A 13041-nucleotide genomic window follows, 5' to 3' on the forward strand; every position below is an offset into this window, starting at 1 on the left:
AGGGTAGCACCAGGAATGGATGAAGGCAAGCAAGTATGAATATGTACATGTGTATATATGTATATGTCTTTGTAAGTGTATGTATATGTATGTATGTATGTATGTATGTGTATATGTTGATATGTATATGTCTTGGCTATTTAACCCTTACAGGCACTGAAATTCAGGGCTACACTGACTATATTGATATAAGCATTCACGAATGCATGTTCTAGTTATTGATGTTAAATATATGTTTTGAATGACAAATAATATACAATGGAAAGCATCAGTATTACTTGTTATGTCTTTAAATAAACTTTTCATGGTTTGACAAGAAGAGGTAGCACCTGATGGACATCCTCAACTCTGTACAGTGGGTTTCTACTATAGCAGACATTTGGACATGTGCCCACAGGTATGCTTAAATTATATTTAGATTACTTTTACATCAGTTAAAAAGAAGACTAATAAACAGTGTTATTCGAATTCATTCATTACAATGCTCTTAAAATATATATGAAAATTTCATATAGAATAAATTTCAACTGAATCAATTCAAAGCATTCCATAATTCATTTCATTTCAGGTCATTCATGGGGATGACAGTATACTGAACTGGCCAGGAAACCCTACTCAGGCAGAAGTCAGTCTTAGCACGTAGACTACTCACTGGATGACACACTTTCGACATCCTTGTGAAGGAGATGTACAAGGTCCTCTTGTACTTCATAATCGAGTCAAAGGTCTGCAGGACTACTACTGACAATGGCAGCAAATTCGTCAAGGCATTTAAGTAAGTAGATATTTTTGAATTTCATTATTCACATTACTTTTCTAATCATTTACATTTCTCATCTTTTCTATAACACTGAAAATAAAAATAAGTTAATTGTGTTTCACTGCGCAGTGTCTTTGGTAAAATAGATGAGGAGCTGCCTAAGGAGGTCCAGGAAAAGGAAGAAGATGTGGAGCAGACCAATGATGCAGACATCATTCAGGTTGAGGATCTGGCACTGGTATTAGAAGGTAAATAGGAACTGTTGATCATTTCTTGATTTCTTTCATTTCTTACAAGTCATGCAAAGTACTTTAATTTCACTCAAACACATTAATCAAATAAATTTAACATTTATTTTCAGCCAGTTCCAAGTAATATTCTGAATACATCCTGCCAAAGCACACAAGGTGCTCCCCACCCACACCATAAACCCAGTGTCCACCTCTAACACTGACAAGGTCTTGAAGGACTCACCATCTTATCAGAAGACATACCAGACCATTTTTGATAAAGTTACAGAGCTATAGAACAAGCGGCAAGAAGTTCACAAGCCTCAGACACCATCAAAGCCGAGATAGGGATGCTGCTGACTGTCCCCACAATAACAAGATGGAACTCCATCTATGATGAGGTGTCTTGTCTGGTCATCATCCTCCAAGACAGGGAGAAGCTTCATGAACTACACTGGGCCGGCAACATTCTTGGGGTACCACCGTTCTCATCGAGAGAGTAATTTTCTACTTTTCTCTTTCATTTCATTTTACTTTTCTCTTTGAAAAGATATAAATGTTAAAAGTAAAAAATATGATATAAAAACTAAAAAAAATCTAAGTACAGGACTAAGACATTAAGTTTTTCTTTCAGCTGATATTTGCTTCTTCAAAGAGTATCTTGAGGTGATGCAAGTGATCTGTAAGGCACTAGACATAATGCAAGGGGAGAACAAAAGGTTTGGTCCTCTTTTTGAGGATATGGACTTCCTCCTGACAGCTGCACTACACCCTCAGTTCAAATTGGGCTGGATGAGACTGTTGGAAGACAATGTCATGTATGACATCGGGGAGCTCACTGCCAAGGTAAAGAAGCAGACGGTGATTATGATGGAGAAGATTCTGACGGACTTGGGCAAGAAACCCAGCAGTAGTGAGGGTGAGAATGACCAGGATGTGGACTTCTTTGGGGCTCTCTAAAAGGGTGGGGCAAAAAGCAAAGAAACCAGGACCAAGTTGGTGGAAACATTTCTCAGCGAGAGGCCTTAGAAACCCTTCATCATCAGCAAATACTCATTCCCAAGCCCAGCACTGAAGGACTCATTCATAAAGTGTAATACACCTATCCCTTCCAGTGCTGCTGCAGAGCAGCTCTTCTCTTTGGGAAAGATATCCTCAAGCCAAAAAGATCAGGGCTCAGAGACAGCCATTTTGAAATGCTGGTTTTCTTGAAGGGAAAATGATGTATTATTGTAGTTACTTGTATTAAATACTATTAAATTACTATTTGTATTATGGTGTGGGAGGAAAGTTGTTAGAAGCAGTGAAAAGTTTTTATCGAGGATGTAAGGCATGTGTACGTGTAGGAAGAGAGGAAAGTGATTGGTTCTCAGTGAATGTAGGTTTGCGGCAGGGGTGTGTGATGTCTCCATGGTTGTTTAATTTGTTTATGGATGGGGTTGTTAGGGAGGTAAATGCAAGAGTTTTGGAAAGAGGGGCAAGTATGAAGTCTGTTGGGGATGAGAGAGCTTGGGAAGTGAGTCAGTTGTTGTTCGCTGATGATACAGCGCTGGTGGCTGATTCATGTGAGAAACTGCAGAAGCTGGTGACTGAGTTTGGAAAAGTGTGTGGAAGAAGAAAGTTAAGAGTAAATGTGAATAAGAGCAAGGTTATTAGGTACAGTAGGGTTGAGGGTCAAGTCAATTGGGAGGTGAGTTTGAATGGAGAAAAACTGGAGGAAGTGAAGTGTTTTAGATATCTGGGAGTGGATCTGGCAGCGGATGGAACCATGGAAGCGGAAGTGGATCATAGGGTGGGGGAGGGGGTGAAAATCCTGGGGGCCTTGAAGAATGTGTGGAAGTCGAGAACATTATCTCTGAAAGCAAAAATGGGTATGTTTGAAGGAATAGTGGTTCCAACAATGTTGTATGGTTGCGAGGCGTGGGCTATGGATAGAGTTGTGCGCAGGAGGATGGATGTGCTGGAAATGAGATGTTTGAGGACAATGTGTGTTGTGAGGTGGTTTGATCGAGTGAGTAACGTAAGGGTAAGAGAGATGTGTGGAAATAAAAAGAGCGTGGTTGAGAGAGCAGAAGAGGGTGTTTTGAAATGGTTTGGTCACATGGAGAATGAGAGAGGAAAGATTGACAAGGAGGATATATGTGTCAGAGGTGGAAGGGAACGAGGAGAAGTGGGAGACCAAATTGGAGGTGGAAGGATGGAGCAAAAAAGATTTTGAGTGACTGAGTGACTGGGGCCTGAACATAGAGGAGGGTGAAAGGCGTGCAAGGAATTGAGTAAATTGGAATGATTTGGTATACCAGGGTTGATGTGCTGTCAATAGTTTGAACAAGGGCATGTGAAGTGTCTGGGGTAAACTATGGAAAGTTCTGTGGGGCCTGGATGTGGAAAGGGAGCTGTGGTTTTGGTGCATTACACATGACAATTAGAGACTGCGTGTGAACAAATGTGGCCTTTGTTGTCTTTTCCTAGCTCTATTCGTGCGCACGCCAAGGGAGGTGGGTGCCATTTCATGTGTGGCAGGGTGGCAGCAGGAATGGATGAAGGCAGCATCTATGAATATGTTCATGTATGTATATGTCTGTGTATGTATATGTATGTATACATTGAAATGTATAGGTATGTATATGTGTGTGTGTGGGCATCTATGTATATGCATGTGTATATTGATGAGTTGGGCCATTCTTTCATCTGTTTCCTTGTGCTACCTGACTAACATGGGAGACAGCGACAAAGTATAATAAATACAAAATAAAATATATATATTTATCTATTTATTCTATTATACTTAATCACTGTTTCCCACATCAGCAAAGTAGCGCCTGGAAACAGAAGAATGGCCCATCCACTCATATACACATATACATACATAAACATCCATACACACACATATACATATACACATAAACATACATATAGATACACATACACAGACATATACATACATACACGCGTACATTTTCATATTCACTTGCCTTCATCCACTCCTAGCGCTACCCAACCCCACAGGAAACAGAATCGCTACCCCTGCTTCAGCAAGGTAATGCCAGGAAAACAGACTAAAAAAGGCCACATTTGTTCACACTCAGTCTCTAGCTGTCATGTGTAATGTACTGAAATCACAGCACCCTACCCACATCCACGCCTCACAGAACTTTCCATTGTTTACCCCGGATGTTTCACATGCCCTGGTTCAATCCACTGACAGCACGTCGACCCCAGTGCACCACATCATTCCAATTCACTCTATTCCTTCAATGGCTCTAACCCTCATGTATGTTCTGGCTCTGATCACTCACAATCTTTTTCACTCCATCCTTCCACCTAAAAGTTGGTATCCCACTTCATGTTTCCTCCACTTCTGACACATATATCCTCTTTATCAACCTTTCCTCACTCATTCTCTCCATATGTACAAACCATTTCAACACACTCCTGCTTCTCCTTGCTTCCTCCACCTCAGACATATATGTCTTCTTTGTCAATCTTTCCTCACTAATTCTCTCCATCTGTCCAAGCCATTTTAACACACCCTCTTCTGCTCTCCCAACCATACTCTTTTTATTTCCACACATCTCTCTTACTTATGCAATCAAACCACCTTACACCACATATTGTCCTCAAACATTTCATTTCCAACACATCCACCATCTTCCATACAACCATATCTATGGCTCATGCCTCGCAACCATATAACATTGTTGGAACTACTATTTCTTCAAACATACCCATTTTGCTCTCCAAGATAACATTCTCACCTTCCATACATTCTTCAACACTCCCAGAACCTTGACCCCCTCCCCATCCTGTGACTCACTTCCGCTTTCATGGTTCCATTTGCTGCTAAATCCACTCCCAGATATCTAAAACACTTCATTTCCCCCCAGTTTTTCTCTATTCAAACTCACCTCCCAGTTGACTTGTCCCACAACCCTACTGAACCCAATAACCTTGCTCTTATTCACATTTACTCTCAGCTTTCTTCTTTCACACACTTTACCAAACTCAGTCACCAGCTTCTGCAGTTTCTGACCTGAATCAGCCACCAGTGCTGTATCATCAGCGAACAACAACTGACTCACTTCCCAAACCCTCTCATCCACAACAAACTGCATACTTGCCCCTCTCTCCAAAACTCTTGCATTTGTCTCCCTAACCACCCCATCCATAAACAAATTAAACAACCATGGGGACATCACACACTGCTGCCACAAACCAACATTCATTGAGAAGCAATCACTCTCCTCTCTTCCTACTCGTACATATGCCTTACATCCTTGGTAAAATCTTTTCATTGCTTCTAGCAACTTACCTACCACAACATATACTCTTAATACCTTACACAAAGCATCTCTAACAACTCTTTCATATGCCTTCTTCAGATCCATAAATGCTGCATACAAATCCATCTGTTTTTTAAGTATTTCTCACATACATTCTTCAAAGCAAACACTTGATACACACAACCCCTACCATTTTTGAAACCACAATGCTCTTCCCCAGTCTGATGCCCTATACATGCTTTCACCTTCTCAATCAATACCATCCCATATAATTTCCCAGGAATACTCAACAAACCTATGCCTCTGTAGTTTGAACACTCACTCTTATCCCCCTTTCCTTTGCGCAATGGCACTATGCATGCATTCCACCAATCCTCAGGCACTTCAACAAGGTCCATACATACACTGAATATCCCTACCAACAAATCAACAACACAGTTACCCCTTTTTTAATAAATTCCACTGCAATACCATCCAAACCTGCCGTCTTTCTGGATTTCATCTTCTGCAAAGCTTTCACTTCCTCTTCTCTCTTCACCAAATCCTTCTCCCTGACACTCTCACTTTGTACACCAACCCAACCAAAACACCCTATATCTGCCACTCTATCATCAAACACATTCAACAAACCTTCAAAATACTCCCTCTATCACTATCTGTTATCACTTCCCCACTTGCTCCCTTCACTGATGTTCCCATTTGTTCTCTTGTCTTATGCACATTATTTACCTCCTTCCAAAACATCTTTTATTCTTCCCTAAAATATAATGATACTCTCTCACCCAAACTCTCAATTGCCCTCTTTTTCAATTCTTGCACCTTTCTCTTGAAACCCTGCTGCTTTTTATTATATTTCTCCCAGTCATTTGCACTCCTTCCCTGCAAATATCATCCAAACACCTCTCTTTTCTCTTTCACAAACAATCTTACTTCTTCATCCCACCACTTACTACCCTTTCTAATCTGCCCACCTCCCACCTTTCTCATACCACATGCATCTTTTGCACAAGCCATCACTGCTTCCCTAAATACATCCCATTCCTCATCCACTCCCCTCAAATCATTTGGTTTCACCTTTTGCCATTCTACACCTAATCTTTCCCGATACTTCCTCACACAAGTCTCCTTTCCAAGCTCACTTACTCTCACCATTCTCTTCTCCCAACGTTCTCTCTTCTTTTCTGAAAGCCTCAACATATCTTCACCTTCACTTCCACCAGACAGTAATCAGACATTCCTCCAGCTGCCTCTCTCAGCACATCAACATCTAAAAGTCTCTCTTTACACACCTATCAATTAACATGTAGTCCAATAATGCCCTTTGACCATCTCTCCTACTCACATTCATATACTTATGTATATCTCTCTTTTTAAATAAGGTATTCCCAATCACCAGTCCTTTTTTTCAGCACACAAATCCACAAGCTCTTCACCATTTCCATTTACAACACTGAACATCCCATGTACACCAATCATACCCTCAACTGCCACATTACGGACCTTTGCATTCATATCACCCATCACTGTAATCTGGTCTTGTGCATTAAAGCTGCTAATACACTCACTCAACTGCTCTCAAAACAGTTGCCTCTCATGATCTTTCTTCTCATGACCAAGTGCACAGGCACCAGTAAGCACCCATCTCTCTCCATTCACTTTCATTTTTACCCACAACAATCTAGAATTTACTTTCTTACACTCTATCACATACTCCCACTCTATCACATACTCCTGCTTCAAGAGCACTGCCACTCCTTCCTTAGCTCCTGTCCCCTCACCAACCCGTGACTTTACTTCCAAGACTTTCCCAAACCACTCTTCCCCTTTGCCCTCAAGTGTCGTTTCAATCAGAGCCAGAGCATTCAGGTTTCTTTCCTCAAACATACTACCTATCTCTCCTTCCTTCTTATCTTGGCTACATCTACACATTCAGACACCCCAATCTGAGCCCTCGAGGAGGATGAGCACTCCCCACTGGACTCCTTCTTCTGTTCCCTTTTTAGAAATTCAAATACAAATATATAACTTTCTGAAGAGTTCCTGATTAAGACATTGTTTATAGTATTGTTATTTCTGAAGGCTACATTTACACTGAAGGATCTAAGCAACCTGGGAAGTAATGTAAAATTATCACTAAATGGGAGAACTAGAGAATTCTTGGTATCAAAGGGAGGTTTGTGTGAGTCGTTTGTTGTTCGTCAATGAAAGAGCTATGGTGGCTGACTCGAATGAGAAACAGCAGAAGTTGGTGGCTGAGTTTGGAACAGTGTGCGAAAGGAGAAAGTTGAGAGTAAATGTGAATAAGAACAAGGTTATTAGGTTCAGTAGGATTGAGGGACAAGATAATTGGGATATAAGTGTATATATGTATATGTCTGTTTATGTATATATATATGCATAGGTACATATATGTGCATATGGACGTGTATGTGGGTGTGGTTGGGCAATTCTTTCGTCTATTTCCGTGCGCTACCTCGCTAACGCAGGAGACAGCGAAAAAGTATAATAATAAAAAAAAAGTTTAAATTGAGAAAAACTTGAGGATGTGAAGTGTTTAGGATATCTAGGAGTGAACTTAGCAGCGAATGAAACCATGGAAGTGGATGTGAGTCACAGGGTGGGGCAGAATGCAAAGGTTCTGGGAGTGATGAAGAAAGGTGGAAGGAGAGAACGTTATTGTGGAGAGCAAAAATGGGTATGTTCGAAGGAACAGGAGTTTCAACACTGTTATACTGTTGCGAGGCATGGGTTATAGATAGGGTTGTACGGAGGAGGGTGGATGTGTTGGAAATGAAATGTCTGAGGACAATACGTGGTGTGAGGTGGCCTGATCAAGTAAGTAATGAAAGGGTAAGAGAGATGTGTGGAAATAAGAGTCTGCTTGAGAAAGCAGAAGAGGATATGTTGAAGTGGTTTGAACATATGGAAAGAATGAGTGAGGAAAGATTGACAAAGAGGATTTACATTTCAGAGGTGGAGGGAACAAGGAAAAGCAGGAGAGTAAATTGAAGGTGGAAGGATGGAGTGAAAAAGATTCTGAGCAATCAGGACCTGAACATGCAGGAGGGTGAGAGGCGCGCAAGAAAGAGTGAATTGGAACGATGTGGTATACCAGGATCGATGAGCTGATAATGGACTGAACCAGGGCATGTGAAACGTTTGGGGTAAGCCATAGAGAAGTCTGTGGGGCCTGGAAGTGGTTGGGGAGCTGTGGTGTCAGTGAATTACACATGAAAGCTAGAGACTGCGTGTAAATGAACGTGGCCTTTTTTGTCTGTTTTCCTGGCACTACTTCACTGAAGTAGGGGGTGGCGACTCTATTTCCTGTGGGGTAGGGTAGCACCAGGAATGGATGAAGGCAAGCAAGTATGAATATGTACATGTGTATATATGTATATGTCTTTGTAAGTGTATGTATATGTATGTATGTATGTATGTATGTATGTGTATATGTTGATATGTATATGTCTTGGCTATTTAACCCTTACAGGCACTGAAATTCAGGGCTACACTGACTATATTGATATAAGCATTCACGAATGCATGTTCTAGTTATTGATGTTAAATATATGTTTTGAATGACAAATAATATACAATGGAAAACATCAGTATTACTTGTTATGTCTTTAAATAAACTTTTCATGGTTTGACAAGAAGAGGTAGCACCTGATGGACATCCTCAACTCTGTACAGTGGGTTTCTACTATAGCAGACATTTGGACATGTGCCCACAGGTATGCTTAAATTATATTTAGATTACTTTTACATCAGTTAAAAAGAAGACTAATAAACAGTGTTATTCGAATTCATTCATTACAATGCTCTTAAAATATATATGAAAATTTCATATAGAATAAATTTCAACTGAATCAATTCAAAGCATTCCATAATTCATTTCATTTCAGGTCATTCATGGGGATGACAGTATACTGAACTGGCCAGGAAACCCTACTCAGGCAGAAGTCAGTCTTAGCACGTAGACTACTCACTGGATGACACACTTTCGACATCCTTGTGAAGGAGATGTACAAGGTCCTCTTGTACTTCATAATCGAGTCAAAGGTCTGCAGGACTACTACTGACAATGGCAGCAAATTCGTCAAGGCATTTAAGTAAGTAGATATTTTTGAATTTCATTATTCACATTACTTTTCTAATCATTTACATTTCTCATCTTTTCTATAACACTGAAAATAAAAATAAGTTAATTGTGTTTCACTGTGCAGTGTCTTTGGTAAAATAGATGAGGAGCTGCCTAAGGAGGTCCAGGAAAAAGAAGAAGATGTGGAGCAGACCAATGACGCAGACATCATTCAGGTTGAGGATCTGGCACTGGTATTAGAAGGTAAATAGGAACTGTTGATCATTTCTTGATTTCTTTCATTTCTTACAAGTCATGCAAAGTACTTTAATTTCACTCAAACACATTAATCAAATAAATTTAACATTTATTTTCAGCCAGTTCCAAGTAATATTCTGAATACATCCTGCCAAAGCACACAAGGTGCTCCCCACCCACACCATAAACCCAGTGTCCACCTCTAACACTGACAAGGTCTTGAAGGACTCACCATCTTATCAGAAGACATACCAGACCATTTTTGATAAAGTTACAGAGCTATAGAACAAGCGGCAAGAAGTTCACAAGCCTCAGACACCATCAAAGCCGAGATAGGGATGCTGCTGACTGTCCCCACAATAACAAGATGGAACTCCATCTATGATGAGGTGTCTTGTCTGGTCATCATCCTCCAAGACAGGGAGAAGCTTCATGAACTACACTGGGCCGGCAACATTCTTGGGGTACCACCGTTCTCATCGAGAGAGTAATTTTCTACTTTTCTCTTTCATTTCATTTTACTTTTCTCTTTGAAAAGATATAAATGTTAAAAGTAAAAAATATGATATAAAAACTAAAAAAAATCTAAGTACAGGACTAAGACATTAAGTTTTTCTTTCAGCTGATATTTGCTTCTTCAAAGAGTATCTTGAGGTGATGCAAGTGATCTGTAAGGCACTAGACATAATGCAAGGGGAGAACAAAAGGTTTGGTCCTCTTTTTGAGGATATGGACTTCCTCCTGACAGCTGCACTACACCCTCAGTTCAAATTGGGCTGGATGAGACTGTTGGAAGACAATGTCATGTATGACATCGGGGAGCTCACTGCCAAGGTAAAGAAGCAGACGGTGATTATGATGGAGAAGATTCTGACGGACTTGGGCAAGAAACCCAGCAGTAGTGAGGGTGAGAATGACCAGGATGTGGACTTCTTTGGGGCTCTCTAAAAGGGTGGGGCAAAAAGCAAAGAAACCAGGACCAAGTTGGTGGAAACATTTCTCAGCGAGAGGCCTTAGAAACCCTTCATCATCAGCAAATACTCATTCCCAAGCCCAGCACTGAAGGACTCATTCATAAAGTGTAATACACCTATCCCTTCCAGTGCTGCTGCAGAGCAGCTCTTCTCTTTGGGAAAGATATCCTCAAGCCAAAAAGATCAGGGCTCAGAGACAGCCATTTTGAAATGCTGGTTTTCTTGAAGGGAAAATGATGTATTATTGTAGTTACTTGTATTAAATACTATTAAATTACTATTTGTATTATGGTGTGGGAGGAAAGTTGTTAGAAGCAGTGAAAAGTTTTTATCGAGGATGTAAGGCATGTGTACGTGTAGGAAGAGAGGAAAGTGATTGGTTCTCAGTGAATGTAGGTTTGCGGCAGGGGTGTGTGATGTCTCCATGGTTGTTTAATTTGTTTATGGATGGGGTTGTTAGGGAGGTAAATGCAAGAGTTTTGGAAAGAGGGGCAAGTATGAAGTCTGTTGGGGATGAGAGAGCTTGGGAAGTGAGTCAGTTGTTGTTCGCTGATGATACAGCGCTGGTGGCTGATTCATGTGAGAAACTGCAGAAGCTGGTGACTGAGTTTGGAAAAGTGTGTGGAAGAAGAAAGTTAAGAGTAAATGTGAATAAGAGCAAGGTTATTAGGTACAGTAGGGTTGAGGGTCAAGTCAATTGGGAGGTGAGTTTGAATGGAGAAAAACTGGAGGAAGTGAAGTGTTTTAGATATCTGGGAGTGGATCTGGCAGCGGATGGAACCATGGAAGCGGAAGTGGATCATAGGGTGGGGGAGGGGGTGAAAATCCTGGGGGCCTTGAAGAATGTGTGGAAGTCGAGAACATTATCTCTGAAAGCAAAAATGGGTATGTTTGAAGGAATAGTGGTTCCAACAATGTTGTATGGTTGCGAGGCGTGGGCTATGGATAGAGTTGTGCGCAGGAGGATGGATGTGCTGGAAATGAGATGTTTGAGGACAATGTGTGTTGTGAGGTGGTTTGATCGAGTGAGTAACGTAAGGGTAAGAGAGATGTGTGGAAATAAAAAGAGCGTGGTTGAGAGAGCAGAAGAGGGTGTTTTGAAGTGGTTTGGGCACATGGAGAGGATGAGTGAGGAAAGATTGACCAAGAGGATATATGTGTCGGAGGTGGAGGGAACAAGGAGAAGAGGGAGACCAAATTGGAGGTGGAAAGATGGAGTGAAAAAGATTTTGTGTGATCGGGGCCTGAACATGCAGGAGGGTGAAAGGAGGGCAAGGAATAGAGTGAATTGGAGCGATGTGGTATACCGGGGTTGACGTGCTGTCAGTGGATTGAAGCAAGGCATGTGAAGCGTCTGGGGTAAACCATGGAAAGCTGTGTAGGTATGTATATTTGCGTGTGTGGACGTATGTATATACATGTGTATGGGGGGGGTTGGGCCATTTCTTTCGTCTGTTTCCTTGTGCTACCTCGCAAACGCGGGAGACAGCGACAAAGTATAATAATAAAAAAAAAATAATTACTTGTACCGTTGTTTTCAATTGGTTGTTTGAGTCTCACTTCAAATAATTATTTTTCACTAATAACAAATGAAAGGACCAAGGACCAAGTCGGTCCTAGTTCCTTTTTTCAGGAAGGACAGTGACCAGGACTGTCAATCCATTTCAAAGTTGGACTTGGAGCACCTGCCAGGACATGGTTAAATATCAAGCTAGGCCTATACAAGAGTAAGAATGCCTGACAAGGAAGGAAAGGTGTTACTTGATATAATAAACCCACAGAGAACAAGCAACATTTGAGCCATAAAGTTACAGTAATTCATTTGTTTAAGAGTATGAATTTCACAAGAGAAAATAAAAGTACCTACAAGTCAAATCAAAAGCATGGTAATGGATGCATAGGGAGACCAAAAGGTTGGTGGTGTGGTGATGGGATCTCTGCCAAATATGCATGCTATTAATAAATAAACAGTTAAGTGCAAAAATGTACTTAAAGAATACCCTACTGCAAATATGATATAGCTCACTGTATTCATAGAAATATCTTGCTAATTTTTGAAAAAACTTCATATATTATTGACCCCAGTTATGAAATGAGACTACCTATTAACATGGGGAATAAGATAAACTAAGGTGGATAAGATAAATCAGGTTAGGTTTAAAGTACTCAAGGGTTTGCAGTATTATTCATCACTCAGAGTCCCCAGACGAAGTTGCTGTCTTAATGCCTGGGAGGGGGGAAATGAAAGTCTTCATGAGGACTATCGTTAATCAGGCGCTAGTCTCTAGATATAAACGTCTACACATCTTTTTCAACATCAGCTCACTATCATATACCAATAAACTGTATCTTTCAAACATGTGGTCGACCACAAACTGAGTTGCACTCAGATGGGGAAAAAAGCAGCAATCTGAACTTCCATAAGGTACTCGTAATGATGTCTCATTTCACTAAT

At 40.7% G+C, this 13041-nt stretch overlaps 1 protein-coding gene across 5 annotated transcripts in view; it reads right to left on the bottom strand.

Annotated features, from left to right (window-relative positions):
- Positions 1–13041, bottom strand: part of LOC139749438 (ATP-dependent DNA helicase DDX11) — a 163226-nt gene that overhangs the window by 31568 nt on the left and 118617 nt on the right. The gene's annotated exons all lie outside the window — the stretch shown is intronic.

Source organism: Panulirus ornatus, chromosome 7, assembly GCF_036320965.1.
Source record: "Panulirus ornatus isolate Po-2019 chromosome 7, ASM3632096v1, whole genome shotgun sequence".
Taxonomy (NCBI): domain Eukaryota; kingdom Metazoa; phylum Arthropoda; class Malacostraca; order Decapoda; family Palinuridae; genus Panulirus; species Panulirus ornatus.